Here is a 17,938-nt window from a genome sequence, read left to right as displayed (position 1 = left end):
TTTATTTTAGTAGTATAAGATTTGGAAAAGTTCGTAGTAAGTGTGGGAATAATGGATAAAAATATCTAAAATAAAACTTTGAAAAAAGAAAAGAAAAATATATTGAGAAAGTTCTCAGTTTCCATACTCGAACTAAAGACCAGCAAAACTAGATGGCTCGTGCTGCCGATCTGGCCACGAAGCTTCGTACCCGCAGCGCGTCTGAAAGGTCTAAGACTCTCATTATGATTATACACTAAAAGTTTTATCGTGGTGTCATTCTGGTCTAAAAGCACAATGTTTTGAATAGGACTGAATTCTGCGCATGTGCATGAACTCGACTCCTAAAATTTCTCTTGAATATAGAAATATTTTGACATAAAATTTTATTTTAGTAGTATAAGATTTGGAAAGGTTCGTAGTAAGTGTGTTAATAAAGGATAAAAATATCTAAAACAAATGTAAAAAAAAGAAAAGAAAAATATATTGAAAAAGTTCTCAGTTTGGAGACTCGAACTGGAGACCAGCAAAACTAGATGGCTCGTGCTGCCGATCTGGCCCCGAAGCTTCGTACCCGCAGCGCGTCTGAATGGTCTAAGACTCTCATTATGATTATCCACTAAAAGTTTTAACGTGGTGTCATTCTGGTCTAAAAGCACAATGTTTTGAATAGGACTGTTTTTTGGGCATGTGCGTGAACTCGACTCCTAAAATTTCTTTTGAATATAGAAATATTTTGACATCAAATTTTATTTTAGTAGTATAAGATTTGGAAAAGTTCGTAGTAAGTGTGGGAATAAAGGATAAAAATATCTAAAATAAAACTTTGAAAAAAGAAAAGAAAAATATATTGAGAAAGTTCTCAGTTTCCATACTCGAACTGAAGACCAGCAAAACTAGATGGCTCGTGCTGCCGATCTGGCCACGAAGCTTCGTACCCGCAGCGCGTCTGAATGGTCTAAGACTCTCATTATGATTATCCACTAAAAGTTTTAACGTGGTGTCATTCTGGTCTAAAAGCACAATGTTTTGAATAGGAATGAATTCTGCGCATGTGCGTGAACTCGACTCCTAAAATTTCTCTTGAATATAGAAATATTTTGACATAAAATTTTATTTTAGTAGTATAAGATTTGGAAAAGTTCGTAGTAAGTGTGGGAATAAAGGATAAAAATATCTAAAATAAAACTTAAAAAAAAGGAAAGAAAAATATATTTAAAAAGTTCTCAGTTTCGAGACACGAACTGAAGACCAGCAAAACTAGATGGCACGTGCTGCCGATCTGGCCACGAATCTTCGAACCCACAGTGCGTCTGAATGGTCTAAGACTCTCATTATGATTATCCACTAAAAGTTTTATCGTATTGTCATTCTGGTCTAAAACCACAATGTTTTGAATAGGAATGAATTCTGCGCATGTGCGTGAACTCGACTCCTAAAATTTCTCTTGAATATAGAAATATTTTGACATGAAATTTTATTTTACTAGTATAAGATTTGGAAAAGTTCGTAGTAAGTGTGGGAATAAAGGATAAAAATATCTTAAAAAAATGTAAAAAAAAGAAAAGAAAAATATATTTAAAAAGTTCTCAGTTTCGAGACTCGAACTGAAGACCAGCAAAACTAGATGGCTCGTGCTGCCGATCTGGCCACGAAGCTTCGTACCCACAGCGCGTCTGAATGGTCTAAGACTCTCATTATGATTATCCACTAAAAGTTTTAACGTGGTGTCATTCTGGTCTAAAAGCACACTGTTTTGAATAGGAATGAATTCTGCGCATGTGCGTGAACTCGACTGCTAAAATTTCTCTTGAATATAGAAATATTTTGACATAAAATTTTATTTTACTAGTATAAGATTTGGAAAAGTTCGTAGTAAGTGTGGGATTAAAGGATAAAAATATCTAAAAAAAAATGTAAAAAAAAAAATAAAAGAAAAATATATTTAAAAACTTCTCAGTTTCGAGACTCGAACTGAAGACCAGCAAAACTAGATGGCTCGTGCAGCCGATCTGACCACGAAGCTTCGTACCCGCAGCGCGTCTGAATGGTCTAAGACTCTCATTATGATTATCCACTAAAAGTTTTAACGTGGTGCCATTCTGGTCTAAAAGCACAATGTTTTGAATAGGAATGAATTCTGCGCATGTGCGTGAACTCGACTCCTAAAATTTCTCTTGAATATAGAAATATTTTGACATAAAATTTTATTTTAGTAGTATAAGATTTGGAAAAGTTCGTAGTAAGTGTGGGAATAAAGGATAAAAATATCTAAAATAAAACTTTAAAAAAAGAAAAGAAAAATATATTGAGAAAGTTCTCAGTTTCGAGACTCGAACTGAAGACCAGCAAAACTAGATGGCTCGTGCAGCCGATCTGACCACGAAGCTTCGTACCCGCAGCGCGTCTGAATGGTCTAAGACTCTCATTATGATTATCCACTAAAAGTTTTAACGTGGTGTCATTCTGGTCTAAAAGCACAATGTTTTGAATAGGAATGAATTCTGCGCATGTGCGTGAACTCGACTCCTAAAATTTCTCTTGAATATAGAAATATTTTGACATAAAATTTTATTTTAGTAGTATAAGATTTGGAAAAGTTCGTAGTAAGTGTGGGAATAAAGGATAAAAATATCTAAAATAAAACTTTAAAAAAAGAAAAGAAAAATATATTGAGAAAGTTCTCAGTTTCGAGACTCGAACTGAAGACCAGCAAAACTAGATGGCTCGTGCAGCCGATCTGACCACGAAGCTTCGTACCCGCAGCGCGTCTGAATGGTCTAAGACTCTCATTATGATTATCCACTAAAAGTTTTAACGTGGTGTCATTCTGGTCTAAAAGCACAATGTTTTGAATAGGAATGAATTCTGCGCATGTGCGTGAACTCGACTCCTAAAATTTCTCTTGAATATAGAAATATTTTGACATAAAATTTTATTTTAGTAGTATAAGATTTGGAAAAGTTCGTAGTAAGTGTGGGAATAAAGGATAAAAATATCTTAAAAAAATGTAAAAAAAGAAAAGAAAAATATATTTAAAAAGTTCTCAGTTTCGAGACTCGAACTGAAGACCAGCAAAACTAGATGGCTCCTGCTGCCGATCTGGCCACGAAGCTTCGTACCCACAGCGCGTCTGAATGGTCTAAGACTCTCATTATGATTATCCACTAAAAGTTTTAACTTGGTGTCATTCTGGTCTAAAAGCACAATGTTTTGAATAGGAATGAATTCTGCGCATGTGCGTGAACTCGACTCCTAAAATTTCTCATGAATATAGAAATATTTTGACATAAAATTTTATTTTAGTAGTATAAGATTTGGAAAAGTTCGTAGTAAGTGTGGGAATAAAGGATAAAAATATCTAAAATAAAACTTTAAAAAAAGGAAAGAAAAATATATTTAAAAAGTTCTCAGTTTCGAGACTCGAACTGAAGACCAGCAAAACTAGATGGCACGTGCTGCCGATCTGGCCACGAATCTTCGAACCCACAGTGCGTCTGAATGGTCTAAGACTCTCATTATGATTATCCACTAAAAGTTTTAACGTGGTGTCATTCTGGTCTAAAACCACAATGTTTTGAATAGGAATGAATTCTGCGCCTGTGCGTGAACTCGACTCCTAAAATTTCTCTTGAATATAGAAATATTTTGACATAAAATTTTATTTTAGTAGTATAAGATTTGGAAAAGTTCGTAGTAAGTGTGGGAATAAAGGATAAAAATATCTTAAAAAAATGTAAAAAAAAGAAAAGAAAAATATATTTAAAAAGTTCTCAGTTTCGAGACTCGAACTGAAGACCAGCAAAACTAGATGGCTCGTGCTGCCGATCTGGCCACGAAGCTTCGTACCCACAGCGCGTCTGAATGGTCTAAGACTCTCATTATGATTATCCACTAAAAGTTTTAACGTGGTGTCATTCTGGTCTAAAAGCACACTGTTTTGAATAGGAATGAATTCTGCGCATGTGCGTGAACTCGACTGCTAAAATTTCTCTTGAATATAGAAATATTTTGACATAAAATTTTATTTTACTAGTATAAGATTTGGAAAAGTTCGTAGTAAGTGTGGGATTAAAGGATAAAAATATCTAAAAAAAATGTAAAAAAAAATAAAAGAAAAATATATTTAAAAACTTCTCAGTTTCGAGACTCGAACTGAAGACCAGCAAAACTAGATGGCTCGTGCAGCCGATCTGACCACGAAGCTTCGTACCCGCAGCGCGTCTGAATGGTCTAAGACTCTCATTATGATTATCCACTAAAAGTTTTAACGTGGTGCCATTCTGGTCTAAAAGCACAATGTTTTGAATAGGAATGAATTCTGCGCATGTGCGTGAACTCGACTCCTAAAATTTCTCTTGAATATAGAAATATTTTGACATAAAATTTTATTTTAGTAGTATAAGATTTGGAAAAGTTCGTAGTAAGTGTGGGAATAAAGAATAAAAATATCTAAAATAAAACTTAAAAAAAAGGAAAGAAAAATATATTTAAAAAGTTCTCAGTTTCGAGACTCGAACTGAAGACCAGCAAAACTAGATGGCACGTGCTGCCGATCTGGCCACGAATCTTCGAACCCACAGTGCGTCTGAATGGTCTAAGACTCTCATTATGATTATCCACTAAAAGTTTTATCGTATTGTCATTCTGGTCTAAAACCACAATGTTTTGAATAGGAATGAATTCTGCGCATGTGAGTGAACTCGACTCCTAAAATTTCTCTTGAATATAGAAATATTTTGACATGAAATTTTATTTTAGTAGTATAAGATTTGGAAAAGTTCGTAGTAAGTGTGGGAATAAAGGATAAAAATATCTTAAAAAAATGTAAAAAAAAGAAAAGAAAAATATATTTAAAAAGTTCTCAGTTTCGAGACTCGAACTGAAGACCAGCAAAACTAGATGGCTCGTGCTGCCGATCTGGCCACGAAGCTTCGTACCCACAGCGCGTCTGAATGGTCTAAGACTCTCATTATGATTATCCACTAAAAGTTTTAACTTGGTGTCATTCTGGTCTAAAAGCACAATGTTTTGAATAGGAATGAATTCTGCGCATGTGCGTGAACTCGACTCCTAAAATTTCTCATGAATATAGAAATATTTTGACATAAAATTTTATTTTAGTAGTATAAGATTTAGAAAAGTTCGTAGTTAGTGTGGGAATAAAGGATAAAAATATCTAAAAAAATGTAAAAAAAGAAAAGAAAAATATATTTAAAAAGTTCTCAGTTTCGAGACTCGAACTGAAGACCAGCAAAACTAGATGGCTCGTGCTGCCGATCTGGCCACGAAGCTTCGTACCCACAGCGCGTCTGAATGGTCTAAGACTCTCATTATGATTATCCACTAAAAGTTTTAACGTGGTGTCATTCTGGTCTAAAAGCACACTGTTTTGAATAGGAATGAATTCTGCGCATGTGCGTGAACTCGACGGCTAAAATTTCTCTTGAATATAGAAATATTTTGATATAAAATTTTATTTTACTAGTATAAGATTTGGAAAAGTTCGTAGTAAGTGTGGGATTAAAGGATAAAAATATCTAAAAAAAATGTAAAAAAAAATAAAAGAAAAATATATTTAAAAACTTCTCAGTTTCGAGACTCGAACTGAAGACCAGCAAAACTAGATGGCTCGTGCAGCCGATCTGACCACGAAGCTTCGTACCCGCAGCGCGTCTGAATGGTCTAAGACTCTCATTATGATTATCCACTAAAAGTTTTAACGTGGTGCCATTCTGGTCTAAAAGCACAATGTTTTGAATAGGAATGAATTCTGCGCATGTGCGTGAACTCGACTCCTAAAATTTCTCTTGAATATAGAAATATTTTGACATAAAATTTTATTTTAGTAGTATAAGATTTGGAAAAGTTCGTAGTAAGTGTGGGAATAAAGAATAAAAATATCTAAAATAAAACTTAAAAAAAAGGAAAGAAAAATATATTTAAAAAGTTCTCAGTTTCGAGACTCGAACTGAAGACCAGCAAAACTAGATGGCACGTGCTGCCGATCTGGCCACGAATCTTCGAACCCACAGTGCGTCTGAATGGTCTAAGACTCTCATTATGATTATCCACTAAAAGTTTTATCGTATTGTCATTCTGGTCTAAAACCACAATGTTTTGAATAGGAATGAATTCTGCGCATGTGCGTGAACTCGACTCCTAAAATTTCTCTTGAATATAGAAATATTTTGACATGAAATTTTATTTTACTAGTATAAGATTTGGAAAAGTTCGTAGTAAGTGTGGGAATAAAGGATAAAAATATCTAAAAAAAATGTAAAAAAAAGAAAAGAAAAATATATTTAAAAACTTCTCAGTTTCGAGACTCGAACTGAAGACCAGCAAAACTAGATGGCTCGTGCAGCCGATCTGACCACGAAGCTTCGTACCCGCAGCGCGTCTGAATGGTCTAAGACTCTCATTATGATTATCCACTAAAAGTTTTAACGTGGTGTCATTCTGGTCTAAAAGCACAATGTTTTGAATAGGAATGAATTCTGCGCATGTGCGTGAACTCGACTCCTAAAATTTCTCTTGAATATAGAAATATTTTGACATGAAATTTTATTTTAGTAGTATAAGATTTGGAAAAGTTCGTAGTAAGTGTGGGAATAAAGGATAAAAATATCTTAAAAAAATGTAAAAAAAAGAAAAGAAAAATATATTTAAAAAGTTCTCAGTTTCGAGACTCGAACTGAAGACCAGCAAAACTAGATGGCTCGTGCTGCCGATCTGGCCACGAAGCTTCGTACCCACAGCGCGTCTGAATGGTCTAAGACTCTCATTATGATTATCCACTAAAAGTTTTAACTTGGTGTCATTCTGGTCTAAAAGCACAATGTTTTGAATAGGAATGAATTCTGCGCATGTGCGTGAACTCGACTCCTAAAATTTCTCATGAATATAGAAATATTTTGACATAAAATTTTATTTTAGTAGTATAAGATTTGGAAAAGTTCGTAGTTAGTGTGGGAATAAAGGATAAAAATATCTAAAAAAATGTAAAAAAAGAAAAGAAAAATATATTTAAAAAGTTCTCAGTTTCGAGACTCGAACTGAAGACCAGCAAAACTAGATGGCACGTGCTGCCGATCTGGCCACGAATCTTCGAACCCACAGTGCGTCTGAATGGTCTAAGACTCTCATTATGATTATCCACTAAAAGTTTTAACGTGGTGTCATTCTGGTCTAAAACCACAATGTTTTGAATAGGAATGAATTCTGCGCCTGTGCGTGAACTCGACTCCTAAAATTTCTCTTGAATATAGAAATATTTTGACATAAAATTTTATTTTAGTAGTATAAGATTTGGAAAAGTTCGTAGTAAGTGTGGGAATAAAGGATAAAAATATCTTAAAAAAATGTAAAAAAAAGAAAAGAAAAATATATTTAAAAAGTTCTCAGTTTCGAGACTCGAACTGAAGACCAGCAAAACTAGATGGCTCGTGCTGCCGATCTGGCCACGAAGCTTCGTACCCACAGCGCGTCTGAATGGTCTAAGACTCTCATTATGATTATCCACTAAAAGTTTTAACGTGGTGTCATTCTGGTCTAAAAGCACACTGTTTTGAATAGGAATGAATTCTGCGCATGTGCGTGAACTCGACTGCTAAAATTTCTCTTGAATATAGAAATATTTTGACATAAAATTTTATTTTACTAGTATAAGATTTGGAAAAGTTCGTAGTAAGTGTGGGATTAAAGGATAAAAATATCTAAAAAAAATGTAAAAAAAAATAAAAGAAAAATATATTTAAAAACTTCTCAGTTTCGAGACTCGAACTGAAGACCAGCAAAACTAGATGGCTCGTGCAGCCGATCTGACCACGAAGCTTCGTACCCGCAGCGCGTCTGAATGGTCTAAGACTCTCATTATGATTATCCACTAAAAGTTTTAACGTGGTGCCATTCTGGTCTAAAAGCACAATGTTTTGAATAGGAATGAATTCTGCGCATGTGCGTGAATTCGACTCCTAAAATTTCTCTTGAATATAGAAATATTTTGACATAAAATTTTATTTTAGTAGTATAAGATTTGGAAAAGTTCGTAGTAAGTGTGGGAATAAAGGATAAAAATATCTAAAATAAAACTTTAAAAAAAGAAAAGAAAAATATATTGAGAAAGTTCTCAGTTTCGAGACTCGAACTGAAGACCAGCAAAACTAGATGGCTCGTGCTGCCGATCTGGCCACGAAGCCTCGTACTTACAGCGCGTGTGAATGGTCTAAGACTCTCATTATGATTATCCACTAAAAGTTTTATCGTGGTGTCATTCTGGTCTAAAACCACAATGTTTTGAATAGGAATGAATTCTGCGCATGTGCGTTAACTCGACTCCTAAAATTTCTCTTGAATATAGAAATATTTTGACATAAAATTTTATTTTACTAGTATAAGATTTGGAAAAGTTCGTAGTAAGTGTGGGAATAAAGGATAAAAATATCTAAAAAAAATGTAAAAAAAATAAAAGAAAAATATATTTAAAAACTTCTCAGTTTCGAGACTCGAACTGAAGACCAGCAAAACTAGATGGCTCGTGCAGCCGATCTGACCACGAAGCTTCGTACCCGCAGCGCGTCTGAATGGTCTAAGACTCTCATTATGATTATCCACTTAAAGTTTTAACGTGGTGTCATTCTGGTCTAAAAGCACAATGTTTTGAATAGGAATGAATTCTGCGCATGTGCGTGAACTCGACTCCTAAAATTTCTCTTGAATATAGAAATATTTTGACATAAAATTTTATTTTAGTAGTATAAGATTTGGAAAAGTTCGTAGTAAGTGTGGGAATAAAGGATAAAAATATCTAAAATAAAACTTAAAAAAAAGGAAAGAAAAATATATTTAAAAAGTTCTCAGTTTCGAGACTCGAACTGAAGACCAGCAAAACTAGATGGCACGTGCTGCCGATCTGGCCACGAATCTTCGAACCCACAGTGCGTCTGAATGGTCTAAAACTCTCATTATGATTATCCACTAAAAGTTTTAACGTGGTGTCATTCTGGTCTAAAACCACAATGTTTTGAATAGGAATGAATTCTGCGCCTGTGCGTGAACTCGACTCCTAAAATTTCTCTTGAATATAGAAATATTTTGACATAAAATTTTATTTTAGTAGTATAAGATTTGGAAAAGTTCGTAGTAAGAGTGGGAATAAAGGATAAAAATATCTTTAAAAAATGTAAAAAAAAGAAAAGAAAAATATATTTAAAAAGTTCTCAGTTTCGAGACTCGAACTGAAGACCAGCAAAACTAGATGGCTCGTGCAGCCGATCTGACCACGAAGCTTCGTACCCGCAGCGCGTCTGAATGGTCTAAGACTCTCATTATGATTATCCACTAAAAGTTTTAACGTGGTGTCATTCTGGTCTAAAAGCACAATGTTTTGAATAGGAATGAATTCTGCGCATGTGCGTGAACTCGACTCCTAAAATTTCTCTTGAATATAGAAATATTTTGACAAAAAATTTTATTTTACTAGTATAAGATTTGGAAAAGTTCGTAGTAAGTGTGGGATTAAAGGATAAAAATATCTAAAATAAAACTTTAAAAAAAGAAAAGAAAAATATATTGAGAAAGTTCTCAGTTTCGAGACTCGAACTGAAGACCAGCAAAACTAGATGGCTCGTGCTGCCGATCTGGCCACGAAGCTTCGTACTTACAGCGCGTGTGAATGGTCTAAGACTCTCATTATGATTATCCACTAAAGGTTTTATCGTGGTGTCATTCTGGTCTAAAACCACAATGTTTTGAATAGGAATGAATTCTGCGCATGTGCGTGAACTCGACTCCTAAAATTTCTCTTGAATATAGAAATATTTTGACATAAAATTTTATTTTAGTAGTATAAGATTTGGAAAAGTTCGTAGTAAGTGTGGGAATAAAGGATAAAAATATCTAAAAAAAATGTAAAAAAAAGAAAAGAAAAATATATTGAAAAATTTCTCGGTTTCGAGACTCGAACTGAAGACCAGCAAAACTAGATGGCTCGTGCTGCCGATCTGGCCACGAAGCTTCGTGCCCGCAGCGCGTCTGAATGGTCTAAGACTCTCATTATGATTATCCACTAAAAGTTTTAACGTGGTGTCATTCTGGTCTAAAAGCACAATGTTTTGAATAGGAATGAATTCTGCGCATGTGCGTGAACTCGACTCCTAAAATTTCTCTTGAATATAGAAATATTTTGACATGAAATTTTATTTTACTAGTATAAGATTTGGAAAAGTTCGTAGTAAGTGTGGGAATAAAGGATAAAAATATCTAAAAAAAATGTAAAAAAAATAAAAGAAAAATATATTTAAAAACTTCTCAGTTTCGAGACTCGAACTGAAGACCAGCAAAACTAGATGGCTCGTGCAGCCGATCTGACCACGAAGCTTCGTACCCGCAGCGCGTCTGAATGGTCTAAGACTCTCATTATGATTATCCACTAAAAGTTTTAACGTGGTGTCATTCTGGTCTAAAAGCACAATGTTTTGAATAGGAATGAATTCTGCGCATGTGCGTGAACTCGACTCCTAAAATTTCTCTTGAATATAGAAATATTTTGACATAAAATTTTATTTTACTAGTATAAGATTTGGAAACGTTCGTAGTAAGTGTGGGAATAAAGGATAAAAATATCTAAAAAAAATGTAAAAAAAAGAAAAGAAAAATATATTGAAAAATTTCTCAGTTTCGAGACTCGAACTAAAGACCAGCAAAAGTAGATGGCTCGTGCTGCCGATCTGGCCACGAAGCTTCGTGCCCGCAGCGCGTCTGAATGGTCTAAGACTCTCATTATGATTATCCACTAAAAGTTTTAACGTGGTGTCATTCTGGTCTAAAAGCACAATGTTTTGAATAGGAATGAATTCTGCGCATGTGCGTGAACTCGACTCCTAAAATTTCTCTTGAATATAGAAATATTTTGACATGAAATTTTATTTTACTAGTATAAGATTTGGAAACGTTCGTAGTAAGTGTGGGAATAAAGGATAAAAATATCTAAAAAAAATGTAAAAAAAAGAAAAGAAAAATATATTGAAAAATTTCTCAGTTTCGAGACTCGAACTAAAGACCAGCAAAAGTAGATGGCTCGTGCTGCCGATCTGGCCACGAAGCTTCGTGCCCGCAGCGCGTCTGAATGGTCTAAGACTCTCATTATGATTATCCACTAAAAGTTTTAACGTGGTGTCATTCTGGTCTAAAAGCACAATGTTTTGAATAGGAATGAATTCTGCGCATGTGCGTGAACTCGACTCCTAAAATTTCTCTTGAATATAGAAATATTTTGACATGAAATTTTATTTTACTAGTATAAGATTTGGAAAAGTTCGTAGTAAGTGTGGGAATAAAGGATAAAAATATCTAAAAATAATGTAAAAAAAATAAAAGAAAAATATATTTAAAAAGTTCTCAGTTTCGAGACTCGAACTGAAGACCAGCAAAACTAGATGGCTCGTGCTGCCGATCTGGCCACGAAGCATCGTACCCGCAGCGCGTCTGAATGGTCTAAGACTCTCATTATGATTATCCACTAAAAGTTTTAACGTGGTGCCATTCTGGTCTAAAAGCACAATGTTTTGAATAGGAATGAATTCTGCGCATGTGCGTGAACTCGACTCCTAAAATTTCTCTTGAATATAGAAATATTTTGACATAAAATTTTATTTTAGTAGTATAAGATTTGGAAAAGTTCGTAGTAAGTGTGGGAATAAAGGATAAAAATATCTAAAATAAAACTTAAAAAAAAGGAAAGAAAAATATATTTAAAAAGTTCTCAGTTTCGAGACTCGAACTGAAGACCAGCAAAACTAGATGGCTCGTGCAGCCGATCTGACCACGAAGCTTCGTACCCGCAGCGCGTCTGAATGGTCTAAGACTCTCATTATGATTATCCACTAAAAGTTTTAACGTGGTGTCATTCTGGTCTAAAAGCACAATGTTTTGAATAGGAATGAATTCTGCGCATGTGCGTGAACTCGACTCCTAAAATTTCTCTTGAATATAGAAATATTTTGACATGAAATTTTATTTTACTAGTATAAGATTTGGAAACGTTCGTAGTAAGTGTGGGAAAAAAGGATAAAAATATCTAAAAAAAATGTAAAAAAAAGAAAAGAAAAATATATTGAAAAATTTCTCAGTTTCGAGACTCGAACTAAAGACCAGCAAAAGTAGATGGCTCGTGCTGCCGATCTGGCCACGAAGCTTCGTACCCACAGCGCGTCTGAATGGTCTAAGACTCTCATTATGATTATCCACTAAAAGTTTTAACGTGGTGTCATTCTGGTCTAAAAGCACAATGTTTTGAATAGGAATGAATTCTGCGCATGTGCGTGAACTCGACTCCTAAAATTTCTCTTGAATATAGAAATATTTTGACATGAAATTTTATTTTACTAGTATAAGATTTGGAAAAGTTCGTAGTAAGTGTGGGAATAAAGGATAAAAATATCTAAAAAAAATGTAAAAAAAAGAAAAGAAAAATATATTTAAAAAGTTCTCAGTTTCGAGACTCGAACTGAAGACCAGCAAAACTAGATGGCTCGTGCTGCCGATCTGGCCACGACGCTTCGTACCCACAGCGCGTCTGAATGGTCTAAACTCTCATTATGATTATCCACTAAAAGTTTTAACGTGGTGTCATTCTGGTCTAAAAGCACAATGTTTTGAATAGGAATGAATTCTGCGCATGTGCGTGAATTCGACTCCTAAAATTTCTCTTGAATATAGAAATATTTTGACATGAAATTTTATTTTACTAGTATAAGATTTGGAAAGGTTCGTAGTAAGTGTGGGAATAAAGGATAAAAATATCTAAAAAAAATGTAAAAAAAATAAAAGAAAAATATATTTAAAAAGTTCTCAGTTTCGAGACTCGAACTGAAGACCAGCAAAACTAAACGGCTCGTGCAGCCGATCTGACCACGAAGCTTCGTACCCGCAGCGCGTCTGAATGGTCTAAGACTCTCATTATGATTATCCACTAAAAGTTTTAACGTGGTGTCATTCTGGTCTAAAAGCACAATGTTTTGAATAGGAATGAATTCTGCGCATGTGCGTGAACTCGACTCCTAAAATTTCTCTTGAATATAGAAATATTTTGACATAAAATTTTATTTTAGTAGTATAAGATTTGGAAAAGTTCGTAGTAAGTGTGGGAATAAAGGATAAAAATATCTAAAATAAAACTTAAAAAAAAGGAAAGAAAAATATATTTAAAAAGTTCTCAGTTTCGAGACTCGAACTGAAGACCAGCAAAACTAGATGGCACGTGCTGCCGATCTGGCCACGAAGCTTCGTGCCCGCAGGGCGTCTGAATGGTCTAAGACTCTCATTATGATTATCCACTAAAAGTTTTAACGTGGTGTCATTCTGGTCTAAAAGCACAATGTTTTGAATAGGAATGAATTCTGCGCATGTGCGTGAACTCGACTCCTAAAATTTCTCATGAATATAGAAATATTTTGACATAAAATTTTATTTTAGTAATACAAGATTTGGAAAAGTTCGTAGTAAGTGTGGGAATAAAGGATAAAAATATCTAAAAAAAATGTAAAAAAAAAGAAAAGAAAAATATATTTAAAAAGTTCTCAGTTTCAAGACTCGAACTGAAGACCAGCAAAACTAGATGGCACGTGCTGCCGATCTGGCCACGAAGCTTCGTGCCCGCAGCGCGTCTGAATGGTCTAAGACTCTCATTATGATTATCCACTAAAAGTTTTAACGTGGTGTCATTCTGGTCTAAAAGCACAATGTTTTGAATAGGAATGAATTCTGCGCATGTGCGTGAACTCGACTCCTAAAATTTCTCTTGAATATAGAAATATTTTGACATAAAATTTTATTTTAGTAGTATAAGATTTGGAAAAGTTCGTAGTAAGTGTGGGAATAAAGGATAAAAATATCTTAAAAAAATGTAAAAAAAAGAAAAGAAAAATATATTTAAAAAGTTCTCAGTTTCGAGACTCGAACTGAAGACCAGCAAAACCAGATGGCTCGTGCTGCCGATCTGGCCACGAAGCTTCGTACCCGCAGCGCGTCTGAATGGTCTAAGACTCTCATTATGATTATCCACTAAAAGTTTTAACGTGGTGTCATTCTGGTCTAAAAGCACAATGTTTTGAATAGGAATGAATTCTGCGCATGTGCGTGAACTCGACTCCTAAAATTTCTCTTGAATATAGAAATATTTTGACATGAAATTTTATTTTACTAGTATAAGATTTGGAAAAGTTCGTAGTAAGTGTGGGAATAAAGGATAAAAATATCTAAAAAAAATGTAAAAAAAATAAAAGAAAAATATATTTAAAAAGTTCTCAGTTTCGAGACTCGAACTGAAGACCAGCAAAACTAAACGGCTCGTGCAGCCGATCTGACCACGAAGCTTCGTACCCGCAGCGCGTCTGAATGGTCTAAGACTCTCATTATGATTATCCACTAAAAGTTTTAACGTGGTGTCATTCTGGTCTAAAAGCACAATGTTTTGAATAGGAATGAATTCTGCGCATGTGCGTGAACTCGACTCCTAAAATTTCTCTTGAATATAGAAATATTTTGACATAAAATTTTATTTTAGTAGTATAAGATTTGGAAAAGTTCGTAGTAAGTGTGGGAATAAAGGATAAAAATATCTAAAATAAAACTTAAAAAAAAGGAAAGAAAAATATATTTAAAAAGTTCTCAGTTTCGAGACTCGAACTGAAGACCAGCAAAACTAGATGGCACGTGCTGCCGATCTGGCCACGAAGCTTCGTGCCCGCAGCGCGTCTGAATGGTCTAAGACTCTCATTATGATTATCCACTAAAAGTTTTAACGTGGTGTCATTCTGGTCTAAAAGCACAATGTTTTGAATAGGAATGAATTCTGCGCATGTGCGTGAACTCGACTCCTAAAATTTCTCATGAATATAGAAATATTTTGACATAAAATTTTATTTTAGTAATACAAGATTTGGAAAAGTTCGTAGTAAGTGTGGGAATAAAGGATAAAAATATCTAAAAAAAATGTAAAAAAAAGAAAAGAAAAATATATTGAAAAATTTCTCAGTTTCGAGACTCGAACTGAAGACCAGCAAAACTAGATGGCTCGTGCTGCCGATCTGGCCACGAAGCTTCGTGCCCGCAGCGCGTCTGAATGGTCTAAGACTCTCATTATGATTATCCACTAAAAGTTTTAACGTGGTGTCATTCTGGTCTAAAAGCACAATGTTTTGAATAGGAATGAATTCTGCGCATGTGCGTGAACTCGACTCCTAAAATTTCTCTTGAATATAGAAATATTTTGACATGAAATTTTATTTTACTAGTATAAGATTTGGAAAAGTTCGTAGTAAGTGTGGGAATAAAGGATAAAAATATCTTTAAAAAATGTAAAAAAAGAGAAGAAAAATATATTTAAAAAGTTCTTAGTTTCGAGACTCGAACTGAAGACCAGCTAAACTAGATGGCTCGTGCTGCCGATCTGGCCACGAAGCATCGTACCCGCAGCGTGTCTGAATGGTCTAAGACTCTCATTATGATTATCCACTAAAAGTTTTAACGTGGTGTCATTCTGGTCTAAACGCACAATGTTTTGAATAGGAATGAATTCTGCGCATGTGCGTGAACTCGACTCATAAAATTTCTCTTGAATATAGAAATATTTTAACATAAAATTTTATTTTAGTAGTATAAGATTTAAAAAAGTTCGTAGTAAGTGTGGGAATAAAGGATAAAAATATCTTAAAAAAATGTAAAAAAAAGAAAAGAAAAATATATTTAAAAAGTTCTCAGTTTCGAGACTCGAACTGAAGACCAGCAAAACTAGATGGCTCGTGCTGCCGATCTGGCCACGAAGCGTCGTACCCACAGCGCGTCTGAATGGTCTAAACTCTCATTATGATTATCCACTAAAAGTTTTAACGTGGTGTCATTCTGGTCTAAAAGCACAATGTTTTGAATAGGAATGAATTCTGCGCATGTGCGTGAACTCGACTCCTAAAATTTCTCTTGAATATAGAAATATTTTGACATAAAATTTTATTTTAGTAGTATAAGATTTAAAAAAGTTCGTAGTAAGTGTGGGAATAAAGGATAAAAATATCTTTAAAAAATGTAAAAAAAAGAAAAGAAAAATATATTTAAAAAGTTCTCAGTTTCGAGACTCGAACTGAAGACCAGCAAAACTAGATGGCTCGTGCTGCCGATCTGGCCACGAAGCTTCGTACCCGCAGCGCGTCTGAATGGTCTAAGACTCTCATTATGATTATCCCCTAAAAGTTTTAACGTGGTGTCATTCTGGTCTAAAAGCACAATGTTTTGAATAGGAATGAATTCTGCGCATGTGCGTGAACTCGACTCCTAAAATTTCTCTTGAATATAGAAATATTTTGACATAAAATTTTATTTTAGTAGTATAAGATTTGGAAAAGTTCGTAGTAAGTGTGGGAATAAAGGATAAAAATATCTTTAAAAAATGTAAAAAAAAGAAAAGAAAAATATATTTAAAAAGTTCTCAGTTTCGAGACTCGAACTGAAGACCAGCAAAACTAGATGGCTCGTGCTGCCGATCTGGCCACGAAGCTTCGTACCCACAGCGCGTCTGAATGGTCTAAGACTCTCATTATGATTATCCACTAAAAGTTTTAACTTGGTGTCATTCTGGTCTAAAAGCACAAAGTTTTGAATAGGAATGAATTCTGCGCATGTGCGTGAACTCGACTCCTAAAATTTCTCATGAATATAGAAATATTTTGACATAAAATTTTATTTTAGTAGTATAAGATTTGGAAAAGTTCGTAGTAAGTGTGGGAATAAAGGATAAAAATATCTAAAAAAAATGTAAAAAAAAGAAAAGAAAAATATATTGAAAAATTTCTCAGTTTCGAGACTCGAACTGAAGACCAGCAAAACTAGATGGCTCGTGCAGCCGATCTGACCACGAAGCTTCGTACCCGCAGCGCGTCTGAATGGTCTAAGACTCTCATTATGATTATCCACTAAAAGTTTTAACGTGGTGTCATTCTGGTCTAAAAGCACAATGTTTTGAATAGGAATGAATTCTGCGAATGTGCGTGAACTCGACTCCTAAAATTTCTCTTGAATATAGAAATATTTTGACATAAAATTTTATTTTAGTAGTATAAGATTTGGAAAAGTTCGTAGTAAGTGTGGGAATAAAGGATAAAAATATCTAAAATAAAACTTAAAAAAAAGGAAAGAAAAATATATTTAAAAAGTTCTCAGTTTCGAGACTCGAACTGAAGACCAGCAAAACTAGATGGCACGTGCTGCCGATCTGGCCACGAAGCTTCGTGCCCGCAGCGCGTCTGAATGGTCTAAGACTCTCATTATGATTATCCATTAAAAGTTTTAACGTGGTGTCATTCTGGTCTAAAAGCACAATGTTTTGAATAGGAATGAATTCTGCGCATGTGCGTGAACTCTACTCCTAAAATTTCTCTTGAATATAGAAATATTTTGACATAAAATTTTATTTTAGTAGTATAAGATTTGGAAAAGTTCGTAGTAAGTGTGGGAATAAAGGATAAAAATATCTTAAAAAAATGTAAAAAAAAGAAAAGAAAAATATATTTAAAAAGTTCTCAGTTTCGAGACTCGAACTGAAGACCAGCAAAACTAGATGGCTCGTGCTGCCGATCTGGCCACGAAGCTTCGTACCCACAGCGCGTGTGAATGGTCTAAGACTCTCATTATGATTATCCACTAAAAGTTTTAACTTGGTGTCATTCTGGTCTAAAAGCACAATGTTTTGAATAGGAATGAATTCTGCGCATGTGCGTGAACTCGACTCCTAAAATTTCTCTTGAATATAGAAATATTTTGACATGAAATTTTATTTTACTAGTATAAGATTTGGAAAAGTTCGTAGTAAGTGTGGGAATAAAGGATAAAAATATCTAAAAAAAAATGTAAAAAAAAATAAAAGAAAAATATATTTAAAAAGTTCTGAGTTTCGAGACTCGAACTG

The sequence above is a fragment of the Argiope bruennichi genome, chromosome 8 (genome assembly GCF_947563725.1).
Source record: "Argiope bruennichi chromosome 8, qqArgBrue1.1, whole genome shotgun sequence".
Classification (NCBI taxonomy): Eukaryota; Metazoa; Arthropoda; class Arachnida; order Araneae; family Araneidae; genus Argiope; species Argiope bruennichi.
This window is presented reverse-complemented; position numbering follows the sequence as displayed.